Raw genomic sequence first — 16,392 nt, 5'->3', positions numbered from 1 at the left:
ACCCCAAATCTGTCCGACATAAGCCAGTGAACAATAAAACATTGCTGAATATTAAATAGGTGTACTAATAATGTCCTATAAAAGGATGCAAAATGCAAGAGGAACTAATACAAAGCCCCATATAATATAATTCCATATGATGCTAGTAAGTTCCATATAAGGATTAAAGTTTCTGTTGATGAAAACAGTGCAGATTCCATATCTACTCCACTAGAATCACATCTGGATCAAAGCCAGCACTGCTCAGATTATCCTGGTGAGCTTCCACCTTCCAGAAATCTTCACAGCTAGCAACTGTCCTTAGTGTGTTTGAAGTAGGTGCTGTAAGATGCTGTTGAGTTAATCGTGTGGTGAGATGATAGTCACAGTGTTCTAGTGCGGAAGTGCAATGCCTTAAGAGTTTCAATATTGTTACTGTTTGATTAACACATGATTAAGATAATGTTCAGTTATAGTTATTTTATTATTATTTATTACATTTGTATATCTTAAGATCACAGGGCCGTACACAACATAAAAATACAAACCAGTATCATAGGTAGTGTTTTTATATATACCACCCCTTTTGGTATATATAGGCATAACCAACCCCTTGAGGAAGCATAAGATTCCAACTAAGATCTTTTCCTTCCTATTGTTCCACCAACTCTGCCTCCCCTTGCCTCTTACCGCTTAGCTGGTGGAGTCCTGTTGGCATCGATCTACGGAGGTTGCACTTTTACAAAAATTGTTATGTGTCTGTTACGGTTTTCAGTCTTTCAGTGCATACAGGTCAAGGGGGAGGAGCCAGACAAAGAATGATCCAAGAAGTCCTCAACGGCAGAACAGGTGGAAGATAAGAAGCGGTATCCCATTAACATTAGGAAGGGACTCTCACTATACTGTTTTAGATGCCGGTTAAAGGTGTTTATTAAACAATGTTTTCCAGATAAGTAATTGAACATGCTTTTTGTTTTCTGATTTTATCTGTCTATTATTGACAGTTACTTTATATTGTCATTCCTTTTTTATTGAACAGTTAATCTGTTTTATAAATACATTTTTTAAAAGCACCGTTTTTTGTGTACTTATTTCCCCCTTCTGTGCAAGGTGCTTTAGAAGACAAGAGATCTGGCTCAGCAAGTGGGATTTGAGGATAGGCTCGTTAAGTCTTTCTTTTGCTTTTTTCTTTTCTGTTGCTCCTGGCAATATGTATATTGTGAAACCCTTCTTCTGTCTTTAGAATTGGCCCACTGTACAAATACCTGTAAATTTGGGGAAGGCTTTTTGCGCGCACCCCCACCTCTTCTTATGGGCCTGACAAACTGGTTCTAAAGCAAAGTCCTTTCCTCCCTTGTTTAGAAAGTCTGACTTGGCAGATGTATTATTAAAAAATCAATATGACCCCACAAATCAATATGACCTGTCTGACAACCAGCTGAGCAATCCTGCTTATAATATGCAATTATTTGGCCCAAGCCATACAGAAATCATCATAAGAGCTCTAAGATGGTGCCAACAGATCACTTGGCGCTTTTTTTGTTTTCAGTGAGCTTGGTCTTGAACTTTCTAATAATCTGTGATGTTTAGGGAACAATATACTTGTAAACAACATGAAAATTAATCAGTTGTGTTCCAATAGGCAAACAACTATTTAATAATAATATTTTAATAGTAACGAGGTAAACCAAATATTTTTTACTTTTTCCTTTGTATGCTTATCTAGTGAAATATTTTGCTATAACATAAGATTATGATCCTGGAGGTATATATCACATGCAGTATATCTTCTTGGTAGACTTTAAAATCAGGAAAAAAAATGTCTGAGAAAAACATAAATATGTGGTGGGAGTTAGCACTAGTAACATACTGTTTTCAAAGCTTTTTTAGAATTTTATTTTCCTAACTTTAAGGAAAATTTGGGAGGCAAGTGTAACCCTGCAGTAAATCTGGCTGAGGGGCATTGGGAAGCAACATGAGTGTTGTTCTGCTGGTGGAGATGGATCTATACCAGTGAAAACCTTCACTGCCATACAGGGTGCCATACCAAGGGATGGCCAAAATTGCACCTCTCCACTCCGCTCAGAGCAAGGATCTACAATGCAGAATGAAACTACAGCATGCTTGGCAACTGACTGGTCAGCAAAGAGGTTCCACTACCTGCAAAGGCAGTTGGCTCCAAGGTTGAACAGCTCTTACACTTAAGAAAAATCTACTTTCCTGAAAGTCCTACCTTCTGAAACAACAGAGGTCTACTCCATATTCTGTGTGGCGAAAGCTACTATCGCGTCCCAACTTAATCTTCGAGCTAAAAACGTTCCTTGTAGGACTTGGTTTCCAGAGGTGTGCTCTAAATATACTCAATTTGTCAATGTCGTTCTTAAAATGTGGTATTCAGAATGGGACAGAGTAATCCAGATGCGGCCTGATAAGTTCAGAATAGAGTGGAACTATTATTTCTCTGGATATTATGCTTCTGTTAATGTGGCCTAAGATCACACTAGCTTCTAAACAGCCCAGTTGTGATGCTGGTTTGTATGCAGTTTCTGATCAACTAAGACTCCTGGTTCTTTTCGCTTATACAGTGGTACCTCGGGTTAAGAACTGGAGGTCCATTCTTAACCTGAAACTGTTCTTAACCTGAAGCACCACTTTAGCTAATGGGGCCTCCCACTGCTGCTGCGCCACCAGAGCATGATTTCTGTTCTCATCCTGAAGCAAAGTTCTTAACTAGGCCTAGGACCCTCGTACCTACAGGACTGCCTCTCCCGGTATGCCCGCGGGGGACTTTAAGTTCCATAAATAGCAACACCCTAGTGGTCCTGGGCCCTAAGGAAGTTAGATTAGCCTCAGCCAGAGCCAGGGCTTTTTCAACACTGGCTCCGGTCTGGTGGAACGCTCTGTCTCATGAGACCATGGCCCTGCAGGATCTGATTTCTTTCCGCAAGACCTGTAAGACAGAGTTGTTCAGTCTGGCCTTTGGCTTAGAGTCAGTTTGATTCCCTCCCCCTCTTTCTCTTTTCCTTTCTCCTTCTGCGATGAGGCTGCATTTTAATGTTTCAATGTTTCAATGCTGTATTTTAATCTTGTTCTTAAGTTGTATTCATTCAACTTGTTTTTATTATTGCTTGTTAGCTGCCATGAGCACAGCCTTGGCTGGGGTGGGCGGGGTATACATAAAATAATTTATTATTATTATTATTATTATTATTATTATTATTATTATTAACCCGAGGTACTATTTCTGGGTTAGTGGAGCCTGTAACCTGAAGTGTCTGTAACCCGAGGTACCACTGTACTGCCGCCAAGCCAGAACTCCCCTCTTCCTAAGTTTGTACATTTGATTCTTAATACCAAAATGCAGGACTTTATGTTCATCTCTGCTGAATATCATATTGGTAGTTTCCCAATCCCATCCCAACCTGTCAAGGTTATTTTGAATTTTGATTCTGTGTTTTCTAACATTAAATACCCCTCCCATCCTCTTATTACAAGCAAATTTGATACAAGACCTTCATAGCACCTCTATGAACACAATTTAGCAGTTTGCCAAGCCATAAGGCAAAGTTAGGCAGCCACCTCAGGCAACAGATGCTGAGGAGCAGAGACAGAAATGTATATACCATGCGGCCTGCCATGTGTCCCCTAGGCTAACCTGCCACCCTCAGGTAAAGTGGAGAATGTTGTCTCATCGTCAGGATCAAAATAAGATTCAGCTGCGAGTCTGGTTGACTTTTGTACTGTATAGGGGATGAGGGGAAGAGCCATCGGGTCCCTCACCTCAGACAACAAATGTCCTGAAGTGGCCCTGGTAACAAGTCAGGGCTGGCATGGAGTTCTGCCATTTCTGTGGATGTGTCAGAGAAATGAAGGGGTTATGGGAGTGTCATATCTCCAGCCATCTCAATCAAGCTCTTTTTCTATGGCTATACAGGGAAAAATCATACCAGAAAACACCTATGTTACAAAAGGTGTACCTAGGCTCCTTTTGGAACCCCCTGCCTATTGAGATCAAGCAGGCATCTTCATGGTACAGTAGTACCTCTGGTTACATACTTAATTCGTTCCGGAGGTCTGTTCTTAACCTGAAACTGTACTTAACCTGAAGCACCACTTTACCTAATGGGGCCTCCCGCTACTGCCACGCTGCCAGAGCACGATTTCTGTTCTCATCCTGAAGCAAAGTTCTTAACCCAAGGTACTATTTCTGGGGTAGCGGAGTCTGTAACCTGAAGCGTATGTAACCCGAGGTACCACTGTACTCTTTTCGGCACCTGCTAAAAACATTCTTGTTTCGACAATCCTACCCCGATGCTTAGAAAGTTAAAGTAATTTTAATCTGTTTTAGTATTTTAACTTTCGTATGTTTTAAAGTATGGTTGTGAATTCTTCTCAGTTTTATTGTTTATACCAATGAAGCACAGGGCATTCTTCTACAAAGTGTACTCTATGATGCCCATAATGTATCTGGACATGAAAATTAAACAAAAAACCCCAAAGAACTAAGAACAATCCATGGGACATGTACATCAGGGGGAAAGGAGGGAGCAGAGGTTGTAAGGAATTTTGAGCTATAATTTTTCCAGCCAGAGTTGTAGATACAAATTTGCACTGCAAATTGACCTAACAGTTCTGGGATCGGTTCAACTGTGTCATGCCAGCCTATAACATATATTACCCTTCCCCAGTTTTATAGAATTTTATTATGTTGTAGCATCCTATTTTGTGAAACAATATATTTCCTAACATTTTATGATGACCTATGCTTCTAGGCAAATAAAGGATGATGATTATGAATGCAGCTTATCCACAAAGGTCAAATGAAGTCAGTGACATGTACAAGCTGATAAGTTGACTGTAGCCAATTTTTGGATGTTGTGCTATGAATCCCCCAGATGTAAGTAGGCGATGGAGTACTGAAGTCGTTTTTAATTGAACTTTTCTAAGCATTGGTTCTTCATAAACCATAAATAACCCAGGAGAATATATTGTTAACTGTAATGTATTCAGATCATCCCATGTATGGCGCTGTATATGAAAACCTCTTAACTGATTACTTCGGATGTGATAAAAGCATAGTGCATTTAAACACTGCATCATATTTGTCGTCGTTTTAGTGGATAAATCTGTTGATCTAGAGCGCAGCCGACCCACTCCTTTCTCTCATTCATTTATGTGATGAAACTGTCATAAATGTGTATCTGATGAAGGACGCTGCCTTTTAAAGGAATGAATTTACTGATGAAAAATGCTCTGTGTTTAAGAGGTTTTCACTTATACCATGTTAACTTTATGGGTTGAATTGATTCCTTAGAATGTGAACAAGCCGGAGTTCGAAGAAACAAAATTTTCTATTCATGGCATGCAGATTGAAAGTTTGTTGGAAAACTGCGGTTTTAGTTAATTAAAGTCGATACAGGCAACTCCCCATTGACATGTGTCCAATTGATGTGTGACCATGTGCATCATGTCACACCTGGAAGTGAATTAAAAAATTGCAAAAATGGCCCTAGAAGAGCAAAAAGGGCAAAAACAGCACCAAACAATCCCATGAGCCTTTGCAAGTACAATCCCATGAAACTTTGCACCAAACTTTGAGGACTGTGGAGAGTTGGGAGTTTGAGCAAGGAGGTTTGGAGGAAATGATTGCCACTATTCGTGCCAGTCTGGTAGTTGTTGCCGTTTTTTTAAAGGGTTTTTGAAGGTTCCCAGAGGTTTAGGGAGTGTTTGCACCACTTTTTCAATGGTGTTTCAAATATAAGCGATTGCGCTTAAATGTGCAGTGCCTCGTAACATAACCCCATGCAAATTGGGAGTTGCCTGTACTTGAGCTTTCCTTCTTTCTCTTAATAAAAGTTCACTGGTCAGCTTTGCTAATAACGTCCTACCTTTTGCTAAGTGCTTGTATAATGGTGCTGGTTCACAGTAGTTATTACACAAGAATCAGGCAGCCCTCTTGGCACCTGCCCAACTTTGCATTGCCCATGTACTTGCTATTATAAGTGTTTGAGCATATTATTCTTCGGCTGGGCGGGAGGGGCAATCAGATGCAGAAGGTATTGCACAGTTAAGCTTCTTTTAGGTAATAACCTATAAGAGATTTGCAACAATTACTTGGATCTGCATTGCAAAAAATCATTTATGTGCACTGCAGAAAGTATTCGAAGCATGCCATGAGGGACTGAGAGGAAGTTGGAAATGTCCTAGAAAATAAAGGGGCTGGTCTTAGACATCTATTCCTAGTATGAAGTTCAGCCTCACACAACCAAAACAACAGAAGTGGGGTGTTGAACTCATCTAGTTTCCGCAATGATATATCAGTCAGATTATCTGCTTTCAGTGCTCAGAATTCCCCCTAAATATGACTGTATAAGTGCAGTTACGGTACATATACCTTACATAGAGGTAGAAATATTGCTAATGCCCTTAGTGTCCCTATGGTCCTTTCAGCACAGCCATGTGAAATTAATTTCCCTCTCAGCTTGTACATTAGAATAAATAATTTCATATGTGCCAAGTTCTGTTCTTCTATAAACCGTAAATGTTTATTCCAGCACCTGGTAGGTCTCTTTATCTCTGAACTTTTGTGCTCTGCAATATTAGCTTCCCTAAGGCAGCGAAATTAAAAGTTACGTAAGGGCTTTATTGAGTCCATGTATTTGTATTTTCCAGCATTAGAATGTTTGTTTACTTTGCAGTGATTCAACCCCACCCAGCCCAAGGACAGCCCAAGCTGTTACCCACACAATAGGAATTGGTGTTTGACCATAACTGCAGGCTCACTCCACAGGCAATCAGCATTTTAATGAGCGATTAAAGGAAAGTCATTGTACTCTTGCTGCCTTATCACAGTTGCCAAATAATTTTCTGTTTGAGTAGATAGATAATGTAAAAGAGAAACCTCACCGCCATCATGTTGTTGTCATTAAGGGCTCTTTTAACGTATTTATAATGTATTAAAATACACACGACAGTTTAGAGCAGAGGTGATTATGATAGTTGAATATTAGCTCACACTTTCCATTTTATCTTTTTAATAGGGTTAGGATGCCCCACCAAAATATGCACATAACCTTTAAAAGTTCAAATGAAAGGAAGTCTTGGAGTCATTGTGTGTTAGGGAGGTGTGTGATAATAGATGGTTGTTATGCTCTGTGCATCCTAGGAACTATTAGGTAAATTGTATCAGGACCCTGATGTACAGTGTAATTGATGCAAGCCCTTTCATAGCATTCCAAGATTGAAATCAATACTTATTGCAACAAATAAGTAACAAGTCAATACTTCTTGCAACTGCAATCCTCCTGTAAGCGTTGGTGTGCCTGTAGTTTTAACTTCTGTTTTGGAAAAGCAAATATGTTTTGGAAGATCTGTTTTGGGAAAGCAAAAATGACAAGCACACATTTTAGTAAGGCACCATCTTGATAGCAACTAGTTTAAAGTCACAATCAGACACAATTAGCATAGAAGATTAGTAACAAAGATAAGTTAAGAGGCCATGATATAAAAAATGGCACACCAATCTAGCCACATAAGAATGAATTTCAAAAGCAGTTAGAGATGTTACCCAGAAGGGGTGGAGGAAGGCTGTCTTACTTAATAGAAGGGAAATGTCCTACTGAGCACTTAGAAGCTCTTTTCACATGTCTATAGAGGTTCTGTGGATTGCAGCCAGTCTTTGTGTTTACTTTTTGTTTGTGTTGTGCAAACATATATTATCTGTTTGTGACGGTGAGAGTTCAAAAATATTAGTTGATTAACTTGCAATATTATTATATATCAAATTATATATTAAAAGTTCTTCCATTGTGCATATGTACAAATTTATTACACATTCTATGCCAGTGAGATTCATGTTCCAGTTAATAAGATTATGTTTCCAATAATAAAGATGCTGTGTTTCCTGTATTGCTGGGGTTAGACTAGATGACCCTTGTGGTTCCTTCCAATTCTACAATTCTGTGAAGATATTAGCTGGTATTCAATGCTGATTCTACTCTGAGTAGACCCATTGAAGCTATAGGATGTGACTAACTTAGGTTCATTATTTTCAGCGTGCCTACTTTGAGTAGCACTTAGTTGGAGTCCATCAATGTTAACACTTTTTAAAACGGGTAGAGTGTTTTTAGGGGAACACAGAAATTCCCCTAAATTTTAGGCAGTATTTCTGTTACCAACACTCTGATTCAGCTAATTCTACTGGAGTTTGCCAGATAGCTTTCATTTTTTTTAAAATAATTTTTTTATTATATTTTCAGTTTACAGAAAAGAAAAAAAGGATAAAAAAGAAAAAAAGAAAAATAATCCAACTTTCAGAATACATTTTTTAAATTGTTAACTGAACTTCCCCACATCTCCCTCACCCTGCGTTCTTTACAATAAAACATATCAGCAAATTATTACCTTGTTTTGTGTCTTATTTATAACTTTCAAAATATTTTACTTCTAAATTTAAAGTACCTTTTGTCAAGTATTTATACCTTGAAATAATACATATAATAGCTTTAAATTTCAACTTTTTCTTACTTATAACTTAACTTTCTATTTTCTCAATCTAGTTGCAGGAGCTAAATTTTCCAAATCATGCAGATTCTTAACATTCATACAGCTTATAATGTTTTTGTAAATAGTCCTTAAATTTTTTCCAGTCTTCTTCCATTGTCTCTTCTCCCAAATCTCGGATTCTGCCAGTCATTTCAGCCAGTTCCATATAGTCCATCAACTGCGTCTGCCACTCTTCCAGCGTGGGAAGATCTTGTATCTTCCAATATTTTGCAATAAGTATTCTTGCTGCTGTAGTTGCATACATAAAAAGTATTCTATCCTTCTTTAACACCCTTTGGTCCACAATGCCCAGGAGGAAGGCCTCTGGTTTCTTGGGAAAGGTGTACCTAAACACCTTTTTTAACTCATTGTAGATCATTTCCCAGAAGGCCTTCACTTTTGGACAAGTCCACCAAAGGTGAAAAAATGTCCCTTCAGCCTCCTTACATTTCCAACATTTATTATCAGACCGATGGTAAATTTTTGCAAGTTTGACTGGGGTCATGTACCACCTATATATCATTTTCATAATATTCTCTTTCAGGGCATTACATGCCGTAAATTTCATTCCAGTGGTCCATAACCTTTCCCAGTCTTCGAACATAATGTTGTATCCAATGTCCTGAGCCCATTTTATCATGGCTGATTTGACTATCTCATCCTGAGTATTCCATTTAAGCAGCAACAGATAGCTTTCAAAGACTCTCAGCTGGACATGCTGTAGAAGATGCTGGTGTTCATTTTAGGCTATGCAAATAAATGAGGCACTTTTGATAATGGTGTTTAGTAATTCCGCTAGCTTTCCGCTAGCATGTTAGGCCGAGAGTGGCTACCCCAAGGTCACCCAGTGAGCTTCATGACTGAGCAGGATTTGAACCCTGGCCTCCCAGGTCCTAGTACAGCATTCTAACCACTATACAACACTGGCTCACACATAGTGCTGTTTGTCAGGTCTATTTTGCTGCAAATAAACTTGATAAATTCAATTTGATCTTTATAATTGTCCTTGGAAACCTGTATTGTGAAACAAATTTTTTTTATTTTTTTTTGGCGGTGAAATCAACTACCAGCACAAAAATTGACTCACAGCGGCCTCGTTCCCATCTGAAGAACAAACCAATGAAAGCTTGTGGTTAGTGGGAAGAGTGCTTAACTGCAAGGCTGGGTTCGGACAATACATTAAGCCAAGCTTTGGTTTAGCTCAACATGGCATGGGAGTGAAAAAGCCTGGGGATGAGCAAAGCATCTCTGAGCCCACATGTTTGCATTGTGTTGGTAAGTCATAGTTTGCCATACCGTGATGTGCAAACCAGGCGAACGTGCAATTCACTTGCAAGTTGCAGGAGATAGCTGGGCACCACCAAAATGAATCTCTCTGCTAATGTGTAGTTGAAAAAATGTGGTGTCTAATTGCAGAAGTATTTGCTGCTCTTGCTTTAATTCATTGGCTGCTGTTTGCAAGGGCTGAAAAGGGGAACTATAATGGGATGGAGTTATGTACATTCCTCCCCAGCACACATGAAAATATGTGTGAGATGCACCCACACATGACTCTCTTGTGTGTAGTTGAAGCCCTCGTTTTGTCAAAAACTTTAGAAACTTGAGTTTAATGATGAACACAGAAATGTGTTCTGGAAATGGTACTGTTAAGATGGTGACTAGAAAAGGTATTTTAGGATGCTTGCAGTATTAACAAGTATTTAGATTTTTCCAAAGTGCTGAAAGCTTTGCTGCTGCTTTTTTATTTTTATTTTACATAGATATAGCTCCAGCAGCTTTGGATTCTTATTTAAATAGCTCGTAGGTTTCAGAATTAATATCATGCTTTTAAAAAAGCTTTAAAATCTTGTTTTATTCCCCAGAGATTTGTTTTCTGCTGTTGCGATTAGATGATGACAGCTAGCTGGCTTTTAAAATTGATCAGGAAGTATTCTGGCAGTCATTCAGTGTTGTAAAAGCACTTTAATGGATATGAGCTATTCACCCAAATCAGACTCAATGTCAAAACAGGCGAAAATACAGCTGTCACTCTGGACAACAAGTTACACATATGCAAGCAGCTGCTTAAAAAAATATTGAAAGTCAAGCCTGAAATGAATTTTAAGGGGTTATCTGCATATGTGCTGCTGATGTAGGCATGTGTATGTATTTTCTCTAATATTTGTTTTGTACAGGAAGCCTTTGGTTTTTGCATGCATGTCTCTCTGCAAAGCCTGACATGAGAATTTTGTTCTTGGTGTTCACATCTTGAAAGTGAAAGGTTTTCATTTTGTTTATTATATGGCAAACATTAACTGGTGATATTTGTAATGTAATTTATCTGTTACATTTGGCCCTGAATGGGGCTGGGAATAGTGGAATGTAAGGAAAGCCAATCCTGGCCTTGGTTGAGCAATCTAGGCTTCCTCATTGGAACCCTGAGCTTTGCTTTCTCTTCCTCCATTGATGGAAGGTGGTAGCTTAGACTTTGGAAACTTTGACTGCAGTTAGTAAGTTAGACAAAGAGCAACTAAACCCTTGCATTTCTCTTTCCCAAAGGCATGGTGAAATATTCATACATGACCTTCACATTGTATTTTTTTCCCTGCATAACATAAGGAAAAATACTGTCCTGAGTGGAATTAAAGAAGTGGGATATGTGTGCAGGAAATGAGGTCCAATCATGCAATTTGATTTCCTCTCCCCCTCTTACAGTGGTGCCTCGCAAGACGAAAATAATCCGTTCCGCGAGTCTCTTCGTCTAGCGGTTTTTTCGTCTTGCGAAGCAACCCTACTAGCGGCTTAGCGGATTAGCGCTATTAGCGGCTATTAAAAGCTTAGCGGCTTAGCCGCTAACAGGCTATTAGTGGCTTAGCGGCTTAGAAAAAGAGGGGGAGCGGAAAAAAACGCAAGACTCGCAAGACGTTTTCGTCTTGCGAAGCAAGCCAATCGGGAAATTTGTCTTGCGAAGCGCATCGAAAAACGGAAAACCCTTTCGTCTAGCGGGTTTTTCGTCTTGTGAGGCATTTGTCTTGCGGGGCACCACTGTACTCCCATGCCACCCCTAAACCTGTTCTGTTGGCTCCCCAACCCCTTGAGAGTAGATTTAGGGGGTGTGGAGGCATGCAGTAGGAGGAGAGAGGGAAAATAACTATTGCACAAGTGGAACTTGTTCCACACCCACAATGACTTAGTTGAATGCTGCCCACAATGAGGAATGTGTACAACAGCTTCTGAGCATGTGTAATTGTGGAGAAATTGACATGTTGCAGAATTCTCACACATACCCATGTACGCTAAATTTCACTTTGTAAAGCATTCCCTGCCATCATTTAAAAGTTATTTAATGTAGCACAACTTTGGAGACAATCCACATATTCCTATTTCAATGAAGAACTTTCTGGGTAAGCTTAAACATTCATGGCTAGTTGGAGAGTTTCCCTGGCAGGATCTTAGCTCTGGAACCAAACAGTTCTGGAATCAAAATGATCTGTTTCAAGCCAGTTTCCATGGATGATACTAAAGTAAGAGTAGACTTTTTGAAATTAATGGATCTGTTGTAGTCATGTTACTTAATTTCAGTAGGTCTAATTTGAGCAAAACTTTGCTGTATAGCACCCAGGTATTAAGCTTGCACAGGTCAGACGTTCAGGTTCCAAAGAACTTCCACAAACTGGAACAATCACTTCCAGGTGTGCGGCGTTCGGGAGCCTAAACATTTGTCTCGCAAGGCATTAGACTTCAGAGGTAAAACTGTACAGTGGTACCTCGGGTTACATACGCTTCAGGTTACATACGCTTCAGGTTACAGACTCCGCTACCCCAGAAATAGTACCTTGGGTTAAGAACTTTGCTTCAGGATGAGAACAGAAATCGTGCTCCGGCGGCGCAGCAGCAGCGGGAGGCCCCATTAGCTAAAATGGTGCTTCAGGTTAAGAACAGTTTCAGGTTAAGAACAGACCTCCGAATGAATTATATACTTAGCCCGAGGTACCACTGTATTTGGATCCTGGCTCATAGATCTCTGTTAGGTTTCTTACTGCATTCACATTCACCCTACAGGTGCATTTTTATTAAAAGTGTTCTCATTGTTTTGTTGTTACTGTTTAGTCGTGTCCGACTCTTCATGACCCCATGGACCAGAGCACGCCAGGCACTCCTGTCTTCCACTGCCTCCCGCAGTTTGGTCAAACTCATGCTGGTAGCTTCGAGAACACTATCCAACCATCTCGTCCTCTGTCGTCCCCTTCTCCTTGTGCCCTCCATCTTTCCCAACATCAGGGTCTTTTCCAGGGAGTCTTCTCCTCTCATGAGGTGGCCAAAGTATTGGAGCCTCAGCTTCACGATTTGTCCTTATCAATGGGGATTTTATTTTTTATTTTTCGTAAGTGCTACAATTCAACTTTTTGTTTCTTTGGGTTTTATTCTGAACTTGTTTTCCTCATGTTTATTCTCTAATATATTATATTTTCTGTTTTATTTTAGTTTGTGTATTTAACTTTTAACAAAAGTATTGGTAACACACTCTTTAGCTATATAGATATTAGGGCAGGATAAGATAAAACAACCAAGCAAATCATATACATTTATACCTCGGGTTGAATACGCTTCGAGTTGAGCTCGTTCGAGTTGCGCTCCTCGGTAACCCGGAGGTAACGGAGCATGTTACTTCCGCGTTTTGCCACGTGCGCATGCGCATGCGCTCAAAATGAAATCATGCGTAGAAGCGACGAAAAGCTACGTGCGCGTGCGCAGACGCGCCATCGCTAGTTACGTTTAATTCTAGATGCGAACGGGGCTCCAAAAAAGATCCCATTCGTATCTAGATGTACCACTGTAGTATACCTATTAAGCTACACCAGCAAAAACAAATGCATTCAGCTAATGACAGAATAGACTAAAACAATAATCAGCATAAAAAAAGTTCAGGCAAGCTGTGATAGAGAGAGAGGTGCTCCTTTAGTCATTTCATTGATTAAATGCCTATGACCATCCTTCACCAATAGTACCAAGGGGAGAGGGTTACCTATAAATCATAATAAAATATTATATACATTTAAATGAAATATTCATATTTATAGAACATAAGATCCAGCCATCACACTTAAGTCATAAACACCATGGCAGTAATAAAGTCAAGCTAACAAATCATTTATATATATCATATCCTTCCCAAAGGGTCCCAAACCATGTATGATTTTAAATGTAGGCATTGGAATCTTGGAATGGGTTCAGAAGCCCAGTCAAAAGTATTGTCAATGTCAAAGTGATTCTATTTGGCTGGACCAGTTCAAATTCCAGCAGCTGCTTTCTGCAGTAATTGACATTTCTAAGTCATCTTCAAGGGCAGTCTCCCCACCAGTGCATCACAGTAATCCATATAGCAGGTTACTTAGGGATAGTCTATCAACGGTGATCTGTGCTCTTTCTGAAACCGAATTTTGGTGAGCTATATATCACTTTCACCTGATCATGTCTTTATTTAGTGGCATGAGACTTACATGCATTTTGTTTGATTGGTGGAACATGTAACTTACTTCTGCCATCGATAGGTTGCAAGTTAATCTTGACAATTTTTTATTATTAAAAAGATTTTTTGTATTTGTTGAATTTGCCTATTAGCTTTGATTACTGTTTTTTTTTTTTGTTTTTTAGCCCTATTCGTTAATGTATCAATGTGTTGCAGTATTTTTCAGAAATCATTTTGCACGTTTATAGAGAAAATACTGTATTGTGAGTTTTTCCTTCTGACCTGTTACATTTTCAGAACTATTTTCCTGCCTGATAACTCCTCACAGCTGCAGAAACAGGATCATGGCAGACTTGTGGCAAAGGCCTGCAATGTTGACTGTCATCTAATGACTTACTGTGCCTAGTATAAATTGCTGCTCAAACAGCATCCTTCTAGGTTTTCCTCCCAGGAGAGCATGTGCTTTAAAAAGTGACCTTCCTCTGCCCCAGCACGTCAACCTGGAAAGTTTCTACTTGCAGTTGAATTTGTGTCAAGCAATGGCTGTACTTAAAACTTACTTAAGATACAAAATGAGAAGAAATATTCTTTCTTTGTCTGTGTGTATGTTAGAATACCTGTATAGTTTTTCTTTTTTTCAAAAATTCTGCTGCTTGTGCCTTAGCAGCCAAGCAGATATTTTCTCTTAAATGTTCATCTAAAACGTTTTCTAGCAATCTGGTATTCTTTGTTGTGCAATTTAAAAAACCTGAATAGGATAAGCTATAATCAACATGACCCTTGGGGTCCCTTCCTACTCTACAATTCTATGATTCTTTGATTTATATATGTATTTCCTAACCATTAAATGAGATAAAACATACCAAGATACATGGAAAAATATGCGGTACGTTATAATTCCTTCCCTATTATTGTGGTCATAATTAAATAAGGGAGACATAAGATAAAGTGTGAGGCTCATAGGATTATTTAGTCAGTTCAATAGTTTCAAGGTTTGAAAGTTAAGCCTTTGAAATGTTTCCAAAATAAAGACTGCATATTTTTTGGAAAAAAATGTAGCCTAAAGTGTACTTTAACCTCATCCCAACCAGTTTACATCTTGCATACCTTCACTTTACTCCCATATCCAGCTACTCAGCCTGGCTAGTCCCAGATTCCAAACCTGCCTCAGGTAGTTTCTCAGCCAGGCCCATTCTTCCTTGTTTCTGGCTAAAACATGTTTATCTTTCTAACGGCTGATGTAGAATTCCCCAAGTTCTGCTGTTCCTACCCCAACATTACATTTTAATAATCATGGCTTACTGAAAGAAAAAGAATATATTTACCTCTGGAGCAACAGAATTCTCCTCCTCAGCGTTGCTCATTGTACATCTTCCTTTAGCTTGTTTTACTTTAGAGCAGCGTGGAAGACAAAACCTCTTCAGCTAATAGAGATATCAGTTGATATTCTTTTGAATTGAGAAAGCTAATGTTTAAGTGCATGTTTTCCATTCTGTTTCTACCCAGAAAGTATAAACTGACAGACCAGGTTTTTTGGAACCTAGTTCTTATATGTAAATTACATTTGGAAAGATGTAAAGAGAGCATTTCTTCATTTTCTAAGTGTCTTATTTGTGAATCATGTTGAAAGTTGATGAAGGAAAATTAAAAAAAAATGTGAATCAATAAAGCAGAAAAAGGCAATTAAAATAATTTTTGATGCATACAGATCCCCTTAATTTTAAATTATTTGTTCACCCATGCTTCACAGAGTTTATAGTTACAAATATTCTGAATAATTTGCGCTATATTTTTGGGCATATCAGTAATGAATAAATGCTTCTGTTTGATGATTTTCAAAGAATGAGACAGGCTTTCTTAGGAAAGTGTGGACAATTGCCATGCAAGGCACACACTCCCCTTGGGGTTCCAGTAGGAGGCAGAGTGCCAAAGCTCCAGTGGGATAAACCAGCCTTGCGTGCAAGTCCTCAAAAATTACTAGCCTGCCCTGTTTATCCCTACATTGCTAGTTTAGTCCTTTGAGACAAATTGGCTACCGGGGGGGGGGGGGAATGTCTCTCTGTGCCAGTTTATAAATGGATTCCTCATGGCTGCCTAGAGCAAAGAATTCGTTGCCACTGGTGACCAGGCAAGTGGCTGTTTACAAGCTTGGAATAAACAAGATGGTTTCCACCTGCTGTTTTTTATTGTCATACTGGAGGTCAGTGGCAAACTATTTATTATTTTACTAGTTCATTGCTTCCTTCCACTTCCCTCATCACATAGGGATCTTAAAAATATACACTGTAGCCCTATCACCCTCTTTTCTTGTTTTTCCTATCTTGCTTGTTCCTGGGCTGAAATCAAAGTGAGCACAATCAGGGAAGTAATTTCTCTTTGTCCAAATCTTATGTGGGAAAGTCGAGATAATTATTTGCCTG

General features: G+C 39.1%; 1 protein-coding gene and 1 long non-coding RNA gene across 12 annotated transcripts in view; both read left to right on the top strand.

Moving 5' to 3' along the window:
- NPAS3 (neuronal PAS domain protein 3) overlaps positions 1 to 16,392 on the top strand; it is a 617,308-nt gene that overhangs the window by 50,233 nt on the left and 550,683 nt on the right. The gene's annotated exons all lie outside the window — the stretch shown is intronic.
- On the top strand, positions 3,319 to 15,643 carry LOC310846159. Its single transcript, XR_014565166.1, has 3 exons — positions 3,319 to 3,647; positions 4,752 to 4,876; positions 14,270 to 15,643. It is a non-coding gene; the product is annotated as an uncharacterized lncRNA (long non-coding RNA).

Source organism: Podarcis gaigeae (genome assembly GCF_964106915.1).
Source record: "Podarcis gaigeae genome assembly, chromosome: 1".
In the NCBI taxonomy this organism is placed as follows: Eukaryota; Metazoa; Chordata; class Lepidosauria; order Squamata; family Lacertidae; genus Podarcis; species Podarcis gaigeae.
The sequence above is the reverse complement of the archived record's forward strand: the minus strand, read 5'-3'. Positions and strand labels throughout refer to the sequence as shown.